This window comes from Xiphophorus couchianus, chromosome 9, assembly GCF_001444195.1.
Source record: "Xiphophorus couchianus chromosome 9, X_couchianus-1.0, whole genome shotgun sequence".
NCBI lineage: Eukaryota > Metazoa > Chordata > Actinopteri > Cyprinodontiformes > Poeciliidae > Xiphophorus > Xiphophorus couchianus.
The window spans coordinates 5530132-5549308 of record NC_040236.1 but is presented as its reverse complement, the minus strand read 5'-3'; the positions used below and the strand labels follow the sequence as shown (position 1 = coordinate 5549308).

Genomic DNA, 19177 nt, shown 5'->3' with positions numbered 1-19177 from the left:
AATTATATTTGCTAAAAGTCTACTCTAAAACATGTGTATCACAGCTACACACCATCATATCCATTGGTGTTTTGGCAATTATCACAGGGTGACTAATTTCTTTCTTTATTTCACCTGTCAGAAAACTGGCATTGCCATTATGTTCGATTAGTTTCACTCAACATTCTGTTGTCGTCTGACAAAAAAGTAATTCTTCTGTAAGATGTGCATGCAGCTTTCAGAGACAGTTGCCTAATTAAAGTGAAATGGGGCAGATAATGGCTTTTAAAAACATTTCACCCATTTAATGAGCTTATTATTTACTATGAAAAGATACATGTCAGCATCACCCCACCAGCCAGAACTTCCACACACGTTAAATCTATACTACAGAGCTGAAATCGCTCGCATACAGGCACTCATGACTTTCACTGACAAAGTAAATATTATCACCACTAATGAAATAACATTTTGCCCACGTTAACATTCACTTTCCCTCTGGGCAAACTGTCTAAAGTCATTCCAGGAAGATGGTAATTAAACTGCACCCTGTATGACAACATTTGCAGAGCCAAGATCCCCTGGTGAATCAAGATTTGTTTATGAAAAATGTTGGTATAATTCATTGTCGTGTCAGCTTTGCATGCTAAATGATGGTTTTACCTCCTATTAGGAGTTTTGAGATCATGTTGCAGTGTCACAATTATAAATAGTTTTATCGTTATGCACTGGCTTATTGGTCTGAAATTCTTTGTATCTCCTGAGTCCTGTAACACTTCTTAGTTTAGAGATAGTGGTTGTTTATTTTGCATTAGTGTAACAAAAAATTTACCTCTTAATATTGTCATTGTGACCACTAACCTAGTGGCAGGCTTTCACTACTGCTTGTGATATAATTTTATGCATGTGTGACAAAGTGGTTAAGTTTAGGTTTATTTACCACTTGTCCCTTCAATATATAGTTGGTAATAATACTTTAGTTTAAACATTGCTGTTGCAACTTTGCTTCACTCACCATCCCAGGTTTGCTTATGGTAGCATTACGTTGCAGTCTACATCCATACCTATGTTTTATTTAAAGCTAGCACTTTTAAGCCATTTGATAAACATCAATGTTTCATTTGTTTGTTTTCTTTTATACTCACCATTGTTTGTCCCTTAGATGCCATAGCCCAAGCAGGTTTTATGGGAGGGGCCGGCTCTGCATTTCCTGTTTAAGTGACTGTATGATGTCACTGATTGCATCACTCGGTTCTACCAAATGGAGGGTGCATGATATTGCTTGTTTTCTCTAAAATAACATTTTGAGTTGCTCTGCATAAAATGTTTTATTTTGCTGATAATTTAGTTATGTAGATGAGTTTATAAATTAGATCAATAATCTTTTTCCTGTTTCTTTGTTTAGATTTTGTTATTCGGCTTGGCCTGTTTTATCATGGTCTGATCTAATGCGGATGTGTTGCCGATTTGGTATAAAACTGTTAGACTACAATCATGTTAGACTACATGATATTAGAATGAGATGAAAATGAAATGGAATGAGATTTCTGACAAACAACAAAACACATTAAGCTAGCTTGTGCAAAATCACATGAAAGAAGATGTGAATGAAATTAAAATGTAAAAAAATCACCTAAATGTGAAACATGTAAAGCACATGTTTTGCACATGGTCAACATCCAGATTTGAAAATCTAAGTTGTAATATGTGAGAATCGCAGATCAAACCCATCATACTCAATTTATGGCCATGTAAAACCTATAGATTATACATTATGTCTATTTACAAACTCTGTTAACATGATTTGTGTGTAAATTTCCATGTGTACACCATTGAATTACAAGATATGCTGCTGTGAAAACCCCACAGAAAAGACAAGTGATGCCAATTTGAAACTCCTGGAATGTAAAAAGGTAAATACGCTCAATTTGTATGGCACTTTTCTAGCTATGCTGTACTAACTAAACATTTTTAAACAGGTCACAAACACTGATGTGTTTATTAGAAGCCTTTTTAAATTTTAATGCCTTGCCAAATGACTTTTCAACATATGCTGATTTAAACTTACAAAAGTTGATACTTTGAAAATGTCCTGCAGTTGCAAAATGAAAACATACATGTATTTTGCACTTTGTGTTATATTGTATAGTAATATGAAACCACATGTGCAAAACTTTTTTTTATCACATATGACAAAATTAGATAGAATTATATGCTTTTTTGTTGTCATCTTATGTAGAACATGGAATCACATCTGGACCTTTTATTATTTTTCGTTATTCATTTCATTATTATTCACTGTCAACCCGAGAGCTTAATTTGCAGATGAGAAAACTCTGGTAGTTTAATAAGCAAGGAACTGGTAGAGAGAACTGAATGTCCTTTGTAATGAGTAGTTTCAGGTCATTTGGAATGCAGCTGGCTAAGCCTTTGAGAATATGGCTGCTTGAGGATTTATTTTAAGTGATTCATAAAGTGAAATGAGCCAATTAGAACAGAACAAACCAGTGACTATAGGTGCCCAGACAAGAGGTTGCATTTGTGAACCTGAATTTTGATAGCTCGATCAATCAAAAAAGGATTTTAGAAAAAAGTTCTCCATCAGTATTTGCCACTAGCGGAGAGTGAGAACTGGGTCATCTGGATAGTCGAATGTGTGTGGCGCTGTGCATTTAGAAAAAAAGTTCTTGAAGATTGTGATAGGTCAAACCAGATCACTGTCATTTTTGTGCAGTATTGTGGTTTTGATGCCCGACTTCAAAATGACAAAGGAGCGAGAGAATCAAGGGTAATGCACAATCAATCCGCCCCCCTCCAGAGACGGCTGGAAGAAAACAGTGGTGAAACAGAAACAAAGGGATTTTCGCAGGATTTCTATAAGCTGCTTCATCTGCGTGCCGTTGAAAGAGAAAGGAAAATCTGTGGAGCAAATGTCATCAGTGTCAGGTAATAGAAGCTGACCTTGTCACATTAAGAGCAAGCGAGCAACAAACCCTGAAGGTGTCATTCAGCAAAACCCTTATCCCACGTTAAAGTCCCACTGCCTTTGTTTCTGACACACAAACTCCCCTAGCTGTTTTCCAGATTTCACATATGTACTCTCCCGTTAATACCTATTGTTTGGTAATTAAATCAGATTTCGTATTCATTTTACTGACACAAAAATAACGTCTCTGTTGGAGCAACAAATTTTTCTGTTACTCGCTTCCCTTTTCTGTGAAAAATGAATAAAAGGTCATAACAGGTATTTATGGGCCTGTTCGAGCATTAATCACTCTAAGTGTGCATTTTGACACTTGTGTCCCTTTATGGACCCCTTGAGACTCATTTTCTGTACCAAAGACATTCAAGGATGCAAATCCGCAGCCAAATGGGGGTTTTGTTGCAATGAAATAAGCTGGAAAAAATATAAATGAAAACAATAATAAAAAAATTAAAATTAGTTTGTAAGTGACATATGATTAGTGGTCAGTTGCTATGTTAATGCTGTGAAGATGAGCTTGTGAACATAGTTTCAAAAAGAGGGACAAATGAGCAGGTGAAATGGTCAAAAATGTAGAGTTAACAATAATGCCCTTAAACAATAGAGGTAAATATAGAAGAATTTTATTCAGTCACTTTACAATTAACACAAGAATAGTACAAAAATCATTAACCAGTACATCACAGCATAACTGAACAGACATAGCCAGAAGCAATTGCTTACATTAATATGCCAAGCATATTTACTCAATTGCACTTGCTTATCAGAATAGCAAAGAAATTAAAATTGAAAAGCAACAAAATTATAACTTACAATTGTCACCTTTAAACATGCATTAAATAGGTTGTATTTTGAAAAGCATAAGTGAATTACTAAAATTTAAATTGACATTTGCTTTGTTTTACAATTTTAAATAGACAAAACTCTCTATTTGCCCTCCTGTAATAACATTGTTGCACAAAATGTGCAAGTGACATCAAAACATTTGAAATATTGTATTATAGTACAAGTCATTATATTTCATAACATGGAAATTTAGAAATTCTGCATTTATGAGAGCATAATATTTACTCTTTATTTTTATGTGAAATGATTGGTTTTAAAGGTTGACTGTCACTGCTCCACAAATTAAAAAGGAAGAATTAATGGAGAAAAAAAATGCATGTGAGGCTTTAAAATGTATTACCTCCATTGATTTATATGGGACTTATGATGACTTTTCAAAAATTTTGCATAGTGTTAGGGTGTTGTTTTCTTTAAAAAATGTATATCATCAATAACACCCTTTGAAAAACGTTGATCTAATTCTTCATAAGTCCTGTAAATAATTACCTCAAGTAAGGAATTTTCCCCCCAATAGTCACTTTCTAAAAATGTATATATAAAAATACTTTTCCATCCATTATATTGAAAGAAAACGAAACAGTAATACGAGTTCCTGAAATTGCACTGCATTAACCAACAAAACAAGACAACAATGGAGTAAAAGCTTTATCTTTATTTATTATTTTCATTATATCACACCATTTCTTCTTTAATCTGCAGTATTCCAGTAAGTTGGTGACCATTTTCATCTACTGTAAGCTCTGTAACACAACCATTCAAGCTTGCTTCAGTAGTTCATTTAACCATATAAAAACGTTTTCATTTTTCACTTAGGTTTCTAGAGGTTTTTTTTTTTGTGATAAGACCATATCTTGCTATTGCAGAATTTTCTGTGTTAAATAGATACAGCCGGTGCCTTTACATTATAGACTCAATACATCAATCTTTACCATTTTTACTATGGATGACAATAGCTGCTATACACACTCTTTATGTGAAAGACTGACAGTCTGAAATATGGACTGAAATGTTTAATTACCGGTAACTTAGATTTTTGTTAGCTACAGAGCATGATGATTCCTACTATACATGTGCTTCATTAATATTTTATGCAGTTACAGCATGAGCTTTTTTATGTTATGTAAATTTAGTACACATTTCAACCCTGGCAGAAACTCTGTAGCTGAACAACCCCTGTGTTTTTCAGGGCTTCCAAAATCTGGTGGTATTAATTTGCTGAAAGTTGTTTAAATGTCAAAGTCACTGCAAAGTCTATTGATTTAATTCAACATAAATCGTGTTTTGACTAAAACGACACTTTATATGCATACTCAAATTATTCTCTATTCTTGTTTTGACTCTTGAAAGACGTATGGTGGTTTTAAGACAACGATCACCTTTTTAAGAAAAAAAAAATCTTTATAAAGCATCGTTTCAATCAGATAGCACATTTTAAATGCCATTTTTCTTTTGCTTATACAAAGTGTAGTGTTTAAAAGGGATTTTGTCAGTTATTTAAGTGAACTACAACTGCAGTTTTAATTTAATTGTTCAGTTGTGTGGTGAAATGTTTAGATTGTATCAATCATAGATGTGTTCAGTTATGTTTTTCAGTTTTTTCTATCAGTTTGAAACATATCTAACTGACTTTAAGAAACTGACATTGTCAAATTGTTAAATCGGCATCTTGTCTTTGGAAGAAAATTTCTATGCACCAATGCAGATGTTGATAATCTTTCTCAATGGGAAAATAAATTAAGCACAAGAACATTCTTACCACCGCATGGCTAAGTAAGCTCACGTTTACTTATTTTACGCTGTTTGCCTTTTCCACCCAGTCATCAACTGTTTTGAACATATTTGAAGCTTAATGATGAGAGTAGGAGGACAAAGTTTGACACGGGAAAAAATCGTACATTGTAGAATGTAAGAACTGATGTTACAATCGCAGCATCACGTCGGTCATCATCTCTGTTTTTTGCCTGCACGGGTAAATTCAGCTTTGTCTCTCATCATGTCCTTGAGACTTCTTGTTGTCACCACACAACCTGTACAGCTCAATGTTTCTAAGATGCTTTACATAAAACTCTGCATTGTTTGATCTGCCAACATAGTACATCAAAGTGAAATTATGTTTTCACTTTTACTGTTAACCTCACAATCTTTAGTTCCTAACTAAAAAACAATGTTTTATTCCATATAATGAAATTATGAGCACTATGGAACACAAATTATGAGGAACACGAAGCACAGTGAAAAACAGTTATTTTTCCCTACATATTTCTCTTTTTGTTTTTGGTTACCTCATATTTTTGATCATCTTAACAATTTTTCAACAAATGTTTACTTTGGGTGTTTTTGTATTATTTCTTTGTTCTATGGAATTTTGGCTAATTTTTCAACAACATACAATTCAGCTTTGGTGAATGTTGGTGGATGCGTTGGAGGATGTGCCTAACAACCTGCTATGGCATCACAATTGGATTTAAAAACAGAATTTGTAAAGGCCAGTGTTTTTCAGTTCCGATCCCCAGGGACCACTGCCCTGCATGTCTCAGTAGACATTTTAGGTGCCAGTTTTAACCTTCAGTTTAACCATGCTTAATGTAGATGCAAAAACAACGCTCACAATCACGTTCAGATTTAATAAATCACATTGAGGGTGGTAAGTCATTACATTTGCATATTATCCTCCCCGTATTTTAAGCCTTCTGGTAGTCAGTGCATGAAGGCAGATACATTAAATTTGTTGTGTCTGCTATTCTCCTCATTTTCTTGACACAGTCCTGTTTGCATGTTTGTAGATCAGGTTTACACATGCTATCAAGTTTACACTTGTTTTTGTATGTGGAAGCCTTTGCCTGAATTGTGATAGTGTCTGATTCATGGCCTTATTTTAAAGAAATGTTATATTGCTTTTTCTTGAGTTTTAATAGAACACATACTTTCCAAAACAGCTCTTTAGAATATTTTTTGATACATGTTAGGTAGGTCTTTGTTTTTGTCTGTTGGGTTTATCTGGCCCAGGTGTGTCTTGTTTTCCATAAAATATGGGAAATACTGCCACCCCAATTAACATTAATTGTTAATATAAAACATTTTATTTTTTCAAGAATACAGAAGTAGAATAAATATGAGGGAAAATGCTTTTTATCCAAACTGAAATAATCAACATTACAACTAAACTACTTGGACCGAAGAGATTCTAAAATTAAATGGATGTACTTGTGTCTCCATGACAGCCAGATAAACTTAACTGTAAGTAAAATCAAAATAAGGTCTGTGTTGCTCTGCTCAATAAGATGGTGGACATAAGGTAGACACCGAATTCATTGCTTCTAAAAATAATAAAAACCTCTGAATATGAAAAAAATATTTTTTTTTCATATTCAGAAAAAAATATTCTCTATTTGGAGAGAATAATTCTCTCCAAATAGAGAGAAATATTCTCTCTATTTGGAGAGAATATTCCAAATATCTCTCTTTGGAATATTAAAAACTACTTAACTGCAACTCAATGTTTGTTTGAATGGTGAAAACAGTTATGTTGCATACCAACATGTTAGTGCAAAACTAGTCACAAAGAGCCACACAAAATCAACATTCTTAGTGCATTCATTTGATTTGTCACTTTTTTCCAGTGTTTCTATTTCAGGACTAATTAATCTGGTTCCATCAAAGAAGTTAATCCCAAGAACATCCCAGCTGAATAGTGAATCAGAAATTTGGATACAAAACCTTCATTAAAAATTTATCAAGGAAACAAGCCCCACATAAAGAATAAATTATGTTGAAATGTGCTGCTTGGTATTTGTCAAAAGGCAAAGTTGCTGTGAGCGCGGGGTGTTCTTTTCTGTGTTTGGTGTTAGAATCATGGCATGGTAATTCTTCTTCATTTATGCTGCATAAATTACATTTCAGCTATGACAGTGGAGTCTGCCCCGCATGGCAGCCCATAGCCAATCTTAACAATTAATTTGATATCTGGGAACGTAGTTCATTTGTGTGGCTCTGAGGGAATTTACATTCTCATAAAATGGCTATTCTCAAAAAGCAATGGAAATTATACCCAAACAGAAGCAAATGTACTGTTATGCTGGTATATTTGTGCATTTTGTTCAAATGCCTACCTTAAAATCCAAACACATAAGTGTTAAAGATGGAAAAAAAAGTTTCTATTGTGATCAGATTTGTTTGCTTATGATACAAGACTTTCACACAAATAATTTATGTTGCCTGAATCAACAGCAAAAGGTAAAATAGTTGGAAAGGGATTACACAATTCCTACTTTCTAGATACCAGCAGTTCTTACAATAACACAATAGTTGAAACATCCAAAAAGATTGTGAAAAGACTAAAACAGATTCAGTTATGTCATTCACAGAGGGAATAAGGTCGGGTCATGCTCAAAACCACTGGCACTATTCTCACTTTTTTCTCCTGTCTCTGTTCAGTTCTCACTCACAGTGGCTCCCCGGTGCTCATGGCAAAACTCACAGTATCTCAGTCAGTGGTGCGGAGGACAGTGTGTTGCAAAAACGAAGCAGCGGCTGGATGCTGGTTGAAGATATTGGAAATATGAAAGCAGGGGACAAAGTTGGTTACAGAGTGTGGTTCTGTTTCTGTTTGGTAGATTTGTATGCAGTGTTGAAAATAAAAAAAATAATTTTGATTAAAATATTACTCAAAGGTAAGAATGCCTGCTTTCATAACAAATACATATAATTAGGCAGATATTAGTCAGAGTGACTCCTCTTTTCTCAGTGCAACATAGCCTCATTGGAACACATGTTCTTTTCTATTGACTGTACGTTGACAAAAGTTGCATCTTAAGGGCTACAGAATTAAAAATGCCATTGCTCTGAATGGTTACTCATCCAAATCCATTTTCCCCTGCCTCTCTGGGAATCTGGTCTTACAATTCAATCATCCATAATGTGTTTTTGATCCTGTTTGGTGAAAGCTGGTAATAAAATTCATCATTTAATCATATAAATTCCCTGTGCATCAGACTCATGATAAGACGGTGCCAAGAACCTACTTTTAAAAAGTTTAATTATCCCTGAGATATATTATGAGATTAATTTCAAGGCATTGCATCAATGCCAGCTTGAGATAGTAAGTTATTTTGTGAGTCTCACCATGAGAACAAAGTAGTTGCCACATTTATCCATTCATCTATCCACTGTCTGAACCCTCTTGTCCTTGCAGAGTTTCAGTGGGAGGGCTGGTTTCTATCCACCAGTCACTGGTCGAGAGGCAGGGTACACCAGGGTACATGGTCGATCCATGCACTATATTTGTATTGCAAATATTTTATTTAAACATTACCAATACCTGTACGTATAACAGCGGTATTACAATGAAAAAGGTTTTATTAAACAAGTAATGCAAGTAGGAAGACTTGATGCTAGGTCTATGACTTTGTTCCTTGTGAGTAATGATTTCAACATTTAAGCAGTGTTCTTGATTTGGTCGAGGTCATCTCAAGAAAAAATGCCATCAATCTTTAGGATACAGTCCATGAAACACAATGCTCCATTTCAGCTGCAGTGTTTCCTTCAGGGAATCACAAGGATCGTTCAAGTTGACTGGACCCAGTAGACAGCAGTAAATTGTTTGTTCTGAGAAATGAATCAGGATCCAGGGTGTTCTTTTAGGCTTCCACTGTGAGAGAAATGTCTCTGAAACTGGGCAGAATGGACAGTGTTGTGTGTTCTGTCGTTTCACTTTATTGTTGCTTGCAATTACTCTGGGTATTTAATATGTTTTCTTTTCCTTTCTCAATCCTGATTTGCTGAATTCATTCTCTAGATATCTTTTCTTCACAGATTTTAAACAAAAAAGCACATCTTATTTTCATACCCTGCTGACTTTGATCCAAAAATATAAGTATTCTAAGCTGCCCAAGAAAAGGTTTTAAAATGACAAAAAATCTCATACATGAGCTTTATACACTTTGGTCTTCATATAGCTTAAATATGCAATGTTCTGAGTTCTTTTGCACTATGCACTAGTTGTCACAGTAGAACTATGCTGTATTTATCAAAATGCAAAAAAAATAGAAAAACATTTATCTCACACTAATACTGTTTATTTTTTTTAAATGATCGTTTTTGTTATTTTTTCAGTTCCTCTTTTTTTTATTTCACCTCTTCTCATTTTTATTGAAGGATCTTCTAAAAATCTATGCATGTCAATGTTAGCAGGATGGCAGTTTAATAGAACTGTCTCTGCATTTCTAGATTCATTTACCTGCCAAGGTCACTTGGCCTTAGCTGCAGTTGACGGCTCCTAGTTAACTGGGCCAGATGGTCTCCCCTGCAACACATTGTCTTTTGTTCTCGTGTCCCCACTCTGAAGGTGAGGACATCAGAAATGATACTCATAAACCAGTATCCTGACTTTCAGCAATCAACGGCAGATCAAGTGGACAGAATGTTCTGTGTCCATTAAAAAGACAAATGAAAACTGGCTGTCATGTTTCAGCCTGATTCTTCTCAAAACAAGCTTTGTTGAAGAAATCTGACACTATATAAATAACCATGGTTCATAGGATAATTCAACAAATCTTTTGCCATATGGGTTGCAGTTTATCATTTGACAGCAATCCATATTTCATAAGAACGTCAGGGCTCATTAATATATTATTGTCACTGATATTTGTCTTGCCTTGGTCAGGCTTCTCCTTTGGACTAAGCTTTTGACATACAGTAGGTGTTCGTATTCCTGCATTTGAGGTTCTTTGTGTATTTTTCCATCTCTACTTTTCATCTTATACATACTGACAGTTTAGAACTGGTGTTTTTTAACAATGAAATGTAAAAACAAATTTAAGAATCTGTTTTTGATGACTAAAAAATAAAAGGCAAGAGTTGCCACTGACTTCAAGAATCAATATGAAGATCACCAGACCATCTAAAAATAATTTCCTACAGCCCCACTGGCACAAATTAGCTGCTTTCACTGTGTTTGCTTTAGAAGGTTTATGGACAGACTACTTCCTGGATAAACACGTATGACATTATCAGTCTGTCAAGAAGATTCAGATCACCTTTTTGTTGCCAGCTGCTCTCCATGAACAGTTTACAAAATGCATTTAAAACTATCACAGTGCTGCTGCTTTTTTTTTTACATGTAACCTTAAAGCTAGTATTACTACTTGTTACTATTGACACATTATTGTGTCTTACAAAACAATGTTTTTAAATTTACTTATGAATCTTACTTTAAATCCCACCTGTTTAGAGTAGCTTTTGAGACATTATAAACAAAACAATAATCAATATTTTGATGCGTAATCGTGTGTTCTGTAACTTTGTATTTTTTTGTGTGTGTTTCAATGATGTAAAGCACTTTAAACTGCTTTGTTGCTGAAATGTGCTATGCAAACAAACTTGATTGATTGATTGAATCTGCTCTTTTTCAAAGCATTGGTATGGTATATACTTTTTTTTGTGCAAAATATCTTTAGTTTTGGAATTTAACAAATTTACCTCAAAACCATCACTCATGTTTAGCTACTAAGTGACTGATTTGAATGTTGCTTTGGATTTAACCTTTTTTTCTACATCGTGTGTACATTTATTTTTTGTTTATCAACAGGAAATAAACTGTTAGTCGCCGTCAGAACTACTCAAGGCTTCAGAAAAGTTAGTATAAGACTGACAAAAAAATAAACAATAAAAAACTGTTCTGTTGTTCTCGAGTTTCAGTTGCTGCCTTGTTGAAATGCCAAGATATTAAACATATAAAACAAATAAACAAATGCAAAAAAAAGTAATTTTACTTACCTAACTAAATGTAAAAATATGTAGAATTGTTACAATATACCTCATGAAATAATTACATTCATTTTTATTATTATTATTATTATTTCAGATATGAAACAGCTGCAATTATTTATTAACATCCCACATACTTCATTGAAATAAGCAACACATACAGCAGACTTAAATTAATTTGTAAAAAACAAGTCCGTGTTAAGGGTTAGTATAAAGAAAGGATCTAAATCTATCTTTTTAAATATAAAACGTATTATGTCTTGATCTTTGAGACACAAACTCATTATTGTAGAAGAAAACTAACCTTTCAGTGCACTATATTGAAATGACCATTCTCATTGTCTACTCTCTGTCTTTAGTGCCTTGGTTAAGAAGACAGATGAAATGTCCTTTTGAAAATCCTATAATTACCATGGAGTAATCAGTTCATTTAACATTCGTCTTTCCTTTTTGTCCAACATGTACAATGGATTAACGATGGCTAATTGGACAGGAGGGCCCACCCAAATGATGCAGACTTAGGAATAAAAGTGGCTTTCAACGTAGGGAGATATGATGGGTCTATACGTCCTATTCTGAATAATTTTCTGATAACATTGAGAACACTCTTGCCATTTTTTTCAGAAACGCGATGGGGAAAAAAAACCCTGTCAGAGAACAGCTTGCAGTTGCTGTGAGGCTTTGTGAACAAAGACTGCCTGCAGCTCAAGATAAAATGACAGGGGGTGACAAATTCATAACGGCTTTGTGTTCGTACAATTCAGAGGGATTCTGGGGTTGGCCAAGAATAAGGTGACACAGTTGACAAGGATTTCATCTGGCTGAACTTGCCACACGCTGCAGCAAAAAGACAATCCCTGACAAGATGTATCTTGAAGAAGTCAAGTACTGGAAGATTTCTTTTTACTATTTGCTGCCGACTCAAATAAACAAAGACTACACATCAGAGTAAATTTATTGTAGAAATTATTAAAAACAAGATCAAGTATAAGGTATATAAGAAGCTTAAACTTACAGTATTTACACTATAATCTTTATAAAGTCTTTTGAAATTTTAAGTATAATGAGTAACAGTGGCATTCAAAAAGTCAATGTAATTTCGTGTTTTTGGAAGAAGCGCCATCTTTAATGCTACAGACTCATACTGTAGCCTATTTATGCTTTAAAATAGAGTCAGTATGAATTTAGTTAATTTTTTATTTTCAATAGACACTCCACTGACTTGGATATTGATAACTGACAGGTCTAATATGTTTCTAATGACTGAAAGTCATATTAGCATTTTGGATAAACTGAGATTACTGGCTTTAATCCGGTCAAGAATCTGTGGAGTAAAATAGTGATTAAAGTAGTAATTAATTTGTGAAGATATCTGTGGAGACGATGAGGCTTAACTGTACCTTGACACCTTTTTTTCACCTAATCAATGAATGTTAAATCATTTGTTTTGAAAATTTTAAATGCTTACTGAATTTATGGTGAGCTCATCATACTCACTTTTGCTTTGAGATTTACAACCTTATATTCGGCATATGGTGTAACATATCAATGTGAGCCTTATTAGAGCACCTCCAGTCACTACCTGGCAGTATCACTTTGAGGATGCTGACAAAAAAAATCCACCTGCCAGGCAACCCTGCACCCTCCTGGAACACATGCTTTGAAGACAAAAAAATGAAAAAAGGCAGAGAGGGGAAGAGCGGGGAAACATATCTACATTCATCGAACTTCAACTGCTCATACCTTTATCTCTTACCTTCCAGCACACCTTATGTCAAGCTGCTGCTGCACACATACATGTATTTCATCAAACCAGTTAATGCATGAGCTTAGAATGATATATAATTTTTGGAATTATTCATCTTAAAGCACAAACAAACCATAAATCCCTGGTTTCCTAATACATCACATTTGCTCTTCTCATGTGGAAGTGGAAGTGGTGTTGCATACACATACCAGTACAGATGTTAAGAGACAAAAGTCTTTTTTTCTAAGTCCAAACCAAGTCTCAAGTCTTTCACCCCAATTCAGAATCAAGTCTCAGGTTTCTATAAACTGATATATATATTTGTTTTTTCTACTCCACAATCTTTAGAGCACCTCTAACTCTACATCACTATATGTGTCCATACCTGTTCTGTTTGTCCTTATGCCTAAATTATCATATGAAATAATAATATATTTCTTTTAAAATTGATCAACAGTATATAATAATTAACATTTTATTTACCATCTAAAAATCTGCTAATTGCAGATTTATATTGTTTTTAAAATGTATCATTTATAATATTTGCCTCTTTGGAAATATATAAATAAACATTTATGGTAAAAGAAGAATAATAGAAAGAGATTAAAACCGGTCAATGTTGAATTTCAGATAGGAAAAAAAAATCTTGTTTAAGTTTTGAACTGAAGGGCAGTTTGCACTAACTAGGGTTTATAGACTTTAATTCTTTTTCTGCTCCATCTCAGAGTTTTACTTGTCTGAAAGTCTGAAACTGATTTTTACTGCTGTTACTTTTATTCTCTTTTCTTTTCTTGTCATTACATTATGTGGACAGATTTTTCTTCCACACTGTCACTTTGAGATGTCCTTGTAAAATCACAGGTCGAAATGGCGGTCTATGGTAGACAGGTCACCTGTCTTTGTGATCACCTGGAGGCAGGTGAGAGAACTCAGCAAGCTGTCAATCATGTCCGTGAGCAGGGTCAAGTAGACAACAAACTAGGGAAAGGAGGGCAAAAAGTCTGGTCAGGTAATGGACACAGACTTCTCCGTTTAGGTTTAAAAAAAAAATCTTTTTTTTCTCAGTCTAACATTATAACACAATGTAAAACTCAAAAAGTTAATCTTACATACTACTGAATGTTTGAAGAAACAGCTGTATTTTAATATATCCATTAAACTTGGACTTGAACTCTCGACAATAGTAAAAGTACATTATTCCAGACATTATTATAAAGTTAAAATATCATCGTTTTAATTCCAAAACGTTTCTAGTAACATTAAAGTGTTTATAGTGGTAGTTATATTCCCGTTTTCTTTTGGACATTTACAATTATGTTAAATACAAGTTTGAACTTAAAGATACTATGAAGCAATACTCCATCAAACCAAAGCTCAATGCTTCTTGGCTGATCATTTCTCTGGTTTATGCAGAGATATTTCTTCTGTTGCTTGTCTGTCCTCTAGACCGGACCAGTAACAACATCCCGAATGTGTGAATTTATGCTCAGTCAGAAAAAAATGTCTCTTGAGCTCAATTAAAAAAAATTTTTTTTAAGATATTTTCAATATTTGCACCAAAACAACATTGACACATGTTTGCATCAAGAAGCTGATACGAAGGCTGATGCTTGGCTCCTGATTACATGTCACCAGAAAATCTGAAAAACATAAACTACCATATAATAATAATAATAATAATAATAATAATAATAATAAAATATTTAGGAATATAATAACATGCAGATATAAAAGACAGATGGCAATCAAATGAGAGACTGGTAAACAATTGTACTAATGGTGAACTTGATGACATATAAATGCCTAATTAATTAATTCTGGTAATATGTTCCTATGTTAGCTCATATCTCAGATGCAAATTCAATGCATCTAAGATATGATTTTGAACTCTAATTTCTAGGCAATACCTGGAGAGGGCAAAATGTCTCAAGGCATCTGGAGTGTTGGCAAAGAAGTAAAGAATTGCTGAACAATAGTGGCACAACAGTGCAACATGGCATTCTCTAAAGGGCTCAAACAATGCGGTATAGAAGTGATTCAAGCATTCAATTTACACAGTGTGAGACTCAGCCAACTATTCATAATTTCTTTTTCTACGAATTCAAACCCATTTACCATTGTCGCCCCACAGGTTTATCCTATAAAAAAGGTCAAAATTTCTGGAAGCTTGCATTGTTTTTTATAATGGTTTTGTGCTCTCTGTATGGATTTTGCAATGCATTTATTACAATTTAGAGTTCATTCTTCAAAATTTGACAAAGACATTTCTTAATGTGCTGATGATGGGAAGCCTGGCTCTTCAGAGAGCTGATTCTTTTGGCTCGGCTCCCAAAGAACAGCCAGTTTTTTCGGCTCTCAAATGGTTCTTTATTTATTATCATCACCAACCTGATATGCATTACACAGGTGAAAAGATGGTGACCTCTGTAGATGAGAAATAGCATAAATATGTACATTATTTGAAGTAATTATGAGTTTATATGAATTACAAATAAAAACTTTTAGGTTAACAGGAAAATTACAATACATTTAGGCTAATATGTTCAACTAGTTGTGTATCCCATTAAAAACTTCATAATCCTGTGTTGCATTACTGTTACTGCTACTTGACTGAATAAATGCCCCATGGCCAAACCCCTCCCCTCCTGAAACAAACAAATGCCAATAAGATGGAAATAAACATCTGTTGTTAATTTTGGCCCAGTTTTACTAATTGGGCTGACACATGTTAAAAAATGACATTGGCCGATACCAATATTGATTGTTTCATTGAAGTGTTTCAGGACTGGGCTAAGTGTCCTCTTTTTTTGGAAATCAAAATATAAAATTCCAATTGGTGTGAACAATTTTAGAGATTTTTTTTTTTTTTTTAGATTTTTATTTAAAAACTACTGAAATCTGCAGCACACTGTCGAATAATATTTTGTCACATTTTAGTGACAAAATGTGACTTTCCAAAAATTGGAAAGTCACATTTTGCTTTCCAAAAATTTCCAAAAGCTTTCCAAAAATTGTATTGTAAACTTATGTATGATGTTAAGGTATGCTAAGCTGCTAATATTTTTGATTGCTAAAACTGTTGTTCCACCTGCAAAGCTGAAATGAAACTTAAAAAAGAACATGATCACACAAAACCCCCACAGTTTCAATAATTGTAGATTTTGAATGTGCTCACCTTCTCTTCAGGGTAGTTTGGCAGTGAGGTAGTGAACTGTCTGCTGTGTGTATTTTATCCTCAAAAGGTCTGAGATTAAAAAAAAAGAAGAAGAAATAAACACAGGGAAATTGAGACTAATTAGACTCTTCTCTGATAAGGGGTTCAAACATATTGGGTAAGCAGAGGTCTTCCAATAAATTGTGTACTGTTTCAAGTGTAAAGGTAAGATACAGTTCATCAAGTGCAATTCATCTCAGCAGTGAAGGTACGGGTTGGCTGTAAACTACTACAAACCCCTGGCATCATTACACACTTGAATGCTCACTGTCTGTTAAGAGGCGTGCCGCCAGTGGTCTATTTGTGCATTCAACCGTACAGTGTACAAGCAAGGCCAGAGACATTACCCTTGCTGTGTGTCGTGACACTGTAGCCTCATCAAGGTAACCTGCAGAGAAGCAATCTGTTTATATAGTTTATCAGTGCTCCTCCAAATTGCTCTTGTTTTGCATCATATTTGAAGCTACCGCTTGTAGTAATGCCCAACAGTTATGGGAAGTGATCTTTCTTCAGAGCAGGTGGGAAACTTCACTTTTTTTGTCAGACTAAATGATTTAACTCGACTGGAAAGTTTATTAATGTGCTGCTGAAAATAATAGAGTAGTGGTAGAATACTAGAGTAATCAAACCATGGTTCAAACAAAAAATAAAAAAAAGGCTTCACAAATTATTTGAACATTTACCAAAGGACAGAAAAGAAAACCCTTAAAAAATCCTTTTGCGAGTTCTTTCTCTCTTCCTGACCTTTGCTGACAGTAAATGCCACATTTTCAGAATGACATAAACGTAAAGCTTATCTGACATATTTAAGAAGTTGGATCTCCTATGTAGACAAAAATCCAGTAATTTCCCTTGATGCAGCAGCTGAGCACACTCATCTGTGTGATGACAAACGGAAAGGGTTATCTGGTCCCCTCAGAATAGCTCGCAAACATTGCTCAGATAAACCTAATTTTGCCCAAGGCTTTCCTCACCTGCCTGAAAACTAGAGCAATACATTAGCAAGTATCTGTAAGCAGTCCCTGTTTTCTGAAAATAAAGTAATCTTACCTCTGTGCAGAGCAGAGTTTAACTTTTCCTTGGGGTTTTAGTAATAATCATTGATTTTATTATTTTTTTTCCAACTTAAGGATGATAGAAATAGAAGAAAAATAGCAAGCACTATCAACAGTCCTGTAGCACACTGCCAAATATATTGGCATCATCTTTACTAATTCATATTTTTTGCATAATATTATTCATGAATAATAATGTTGCCTCATAGTAGAAACTGTATGCAATATTCAGTATGCCGAAGGAGGCCAAAAAACAATGCAGTCATCCAAATATGAAGTGTGGGTTGTGAGATTTACAGACTAGATTATTTACTGAAAAAATGTTATTCAATTTCTTTACGTATGTAAATGCATATTTAAAATGAAATCTTGACGTTTTTGACAGGCATTAAACTTTCAAATTTAATCCTTGGCTTCCTAAAGAGCTGTCCAAGAAAAGCCTCACATTATTTTCCCTGAATATATCATAGGACAGCTGTGAGTTGACCTTCAGTGCATCTTTACCCCAAGACTAGACTTGATTTTAGAACAGACAGCCAAACCTAAGGTCAGGAGGGATTAATTAGCTTTTAGAAACCCACCCAGCAGATGTCAAGGTAATCTTGGGATGCCGACTGCAGAGGTCAGAGCAATATTTCAAGGCAGAGGGAACCAGAGCTGATCCCACCAGTGTCCAGTTCTCTGCCATACCCGGCATTAGGCACAAATACGCTAAGGCCGCTTCAGCCCTCAGTCAGTCCTTATTAAAGACACAGTGAATAAGTAGGTCACATTTTGGAAGCTGGTGAGATTCATGAAAACTTTCAATTCTCCAAATGAACAAGAGGATAAATGTTGGGTAACAGTATTCATTAGGGTGTTCAGTAATTCAGTGGAATAAAGTCAATGTTTTGAATGTTTAGTGATTATCTTTTTTATTATGCATATTTTTCTTCCTTTTTAAACATGCACCAGGGAGAAAATATAAACCTGTTTTATCTAGATGAACAGTCTTGCTTCTCCCTCTCCTATCTCTGCTACACTGGGATGCTGTGCCAGCACAAGAGGAAGCTCCCAGCCAAACTAATTATTATTTTGTGAAAGGTGAGAAAACACTCACAGCTGAGAGGTGTTGGAATGGGAGTTGATGAAGACTGGTCACAGCCATGTTAAACTTCTGGTGATCTGGCAAACAGTCCAGGAGCAAACACTGTAAAACATTTTGATGATGTTACCAACACTGTTTATTTCTTTAAAAAAAATCTGCAGATCACAAATCTTTTTTTTAGAAATTGCAACAGTCACTTCAAAAGTGTTTAATCGATCTTTATCTGCAATAATCTAAAGAAATGAACAATAGTTTATTAAACAAATGATCTGATTTGTGTTCAAAGCATTTGGCATCTAACAGTTACTAAATGCCACAGTAGTTGCTAAGGGAAGAATGTTCCCTAGCAACATCCAAAAACACTATTTAAGAAATTGGTATTTTGCAATATTTCCTCACACACACTTCCATAAAATCATAAGTCTTTATACATTTTCTATGCAAACACTGCTATCTTACATCTTATAATGCAGTTTTGTGTTAATAAAGGAATTATTGTCAT

The 19177-nt window shown here is 34.3% G+C and overlaps 1 long non-coding RNA gene across 1 annotated transcript; it reads right to left on the bottom strand.

Moving 5' to 3' along the window:
* Positions 1-14080: 14080 nt before the first annotated feature.
* LOC114150485 (uncharacterized) lies at positions 14081-18849 on the bottom strand. The gene is made up of 3 exons (XR_003596756.1): positions 18688-18849; positions 16495-16563; positions 14081-14297 (listed from the first exon to the last, which is right to left on the bottom strand). It is a non-coding gene; the product is annotated as an uncharacterized LOC114150485 (long non-coding RNA).
* Positions 18850-19177: the final 328 nt, after the last annotated feature.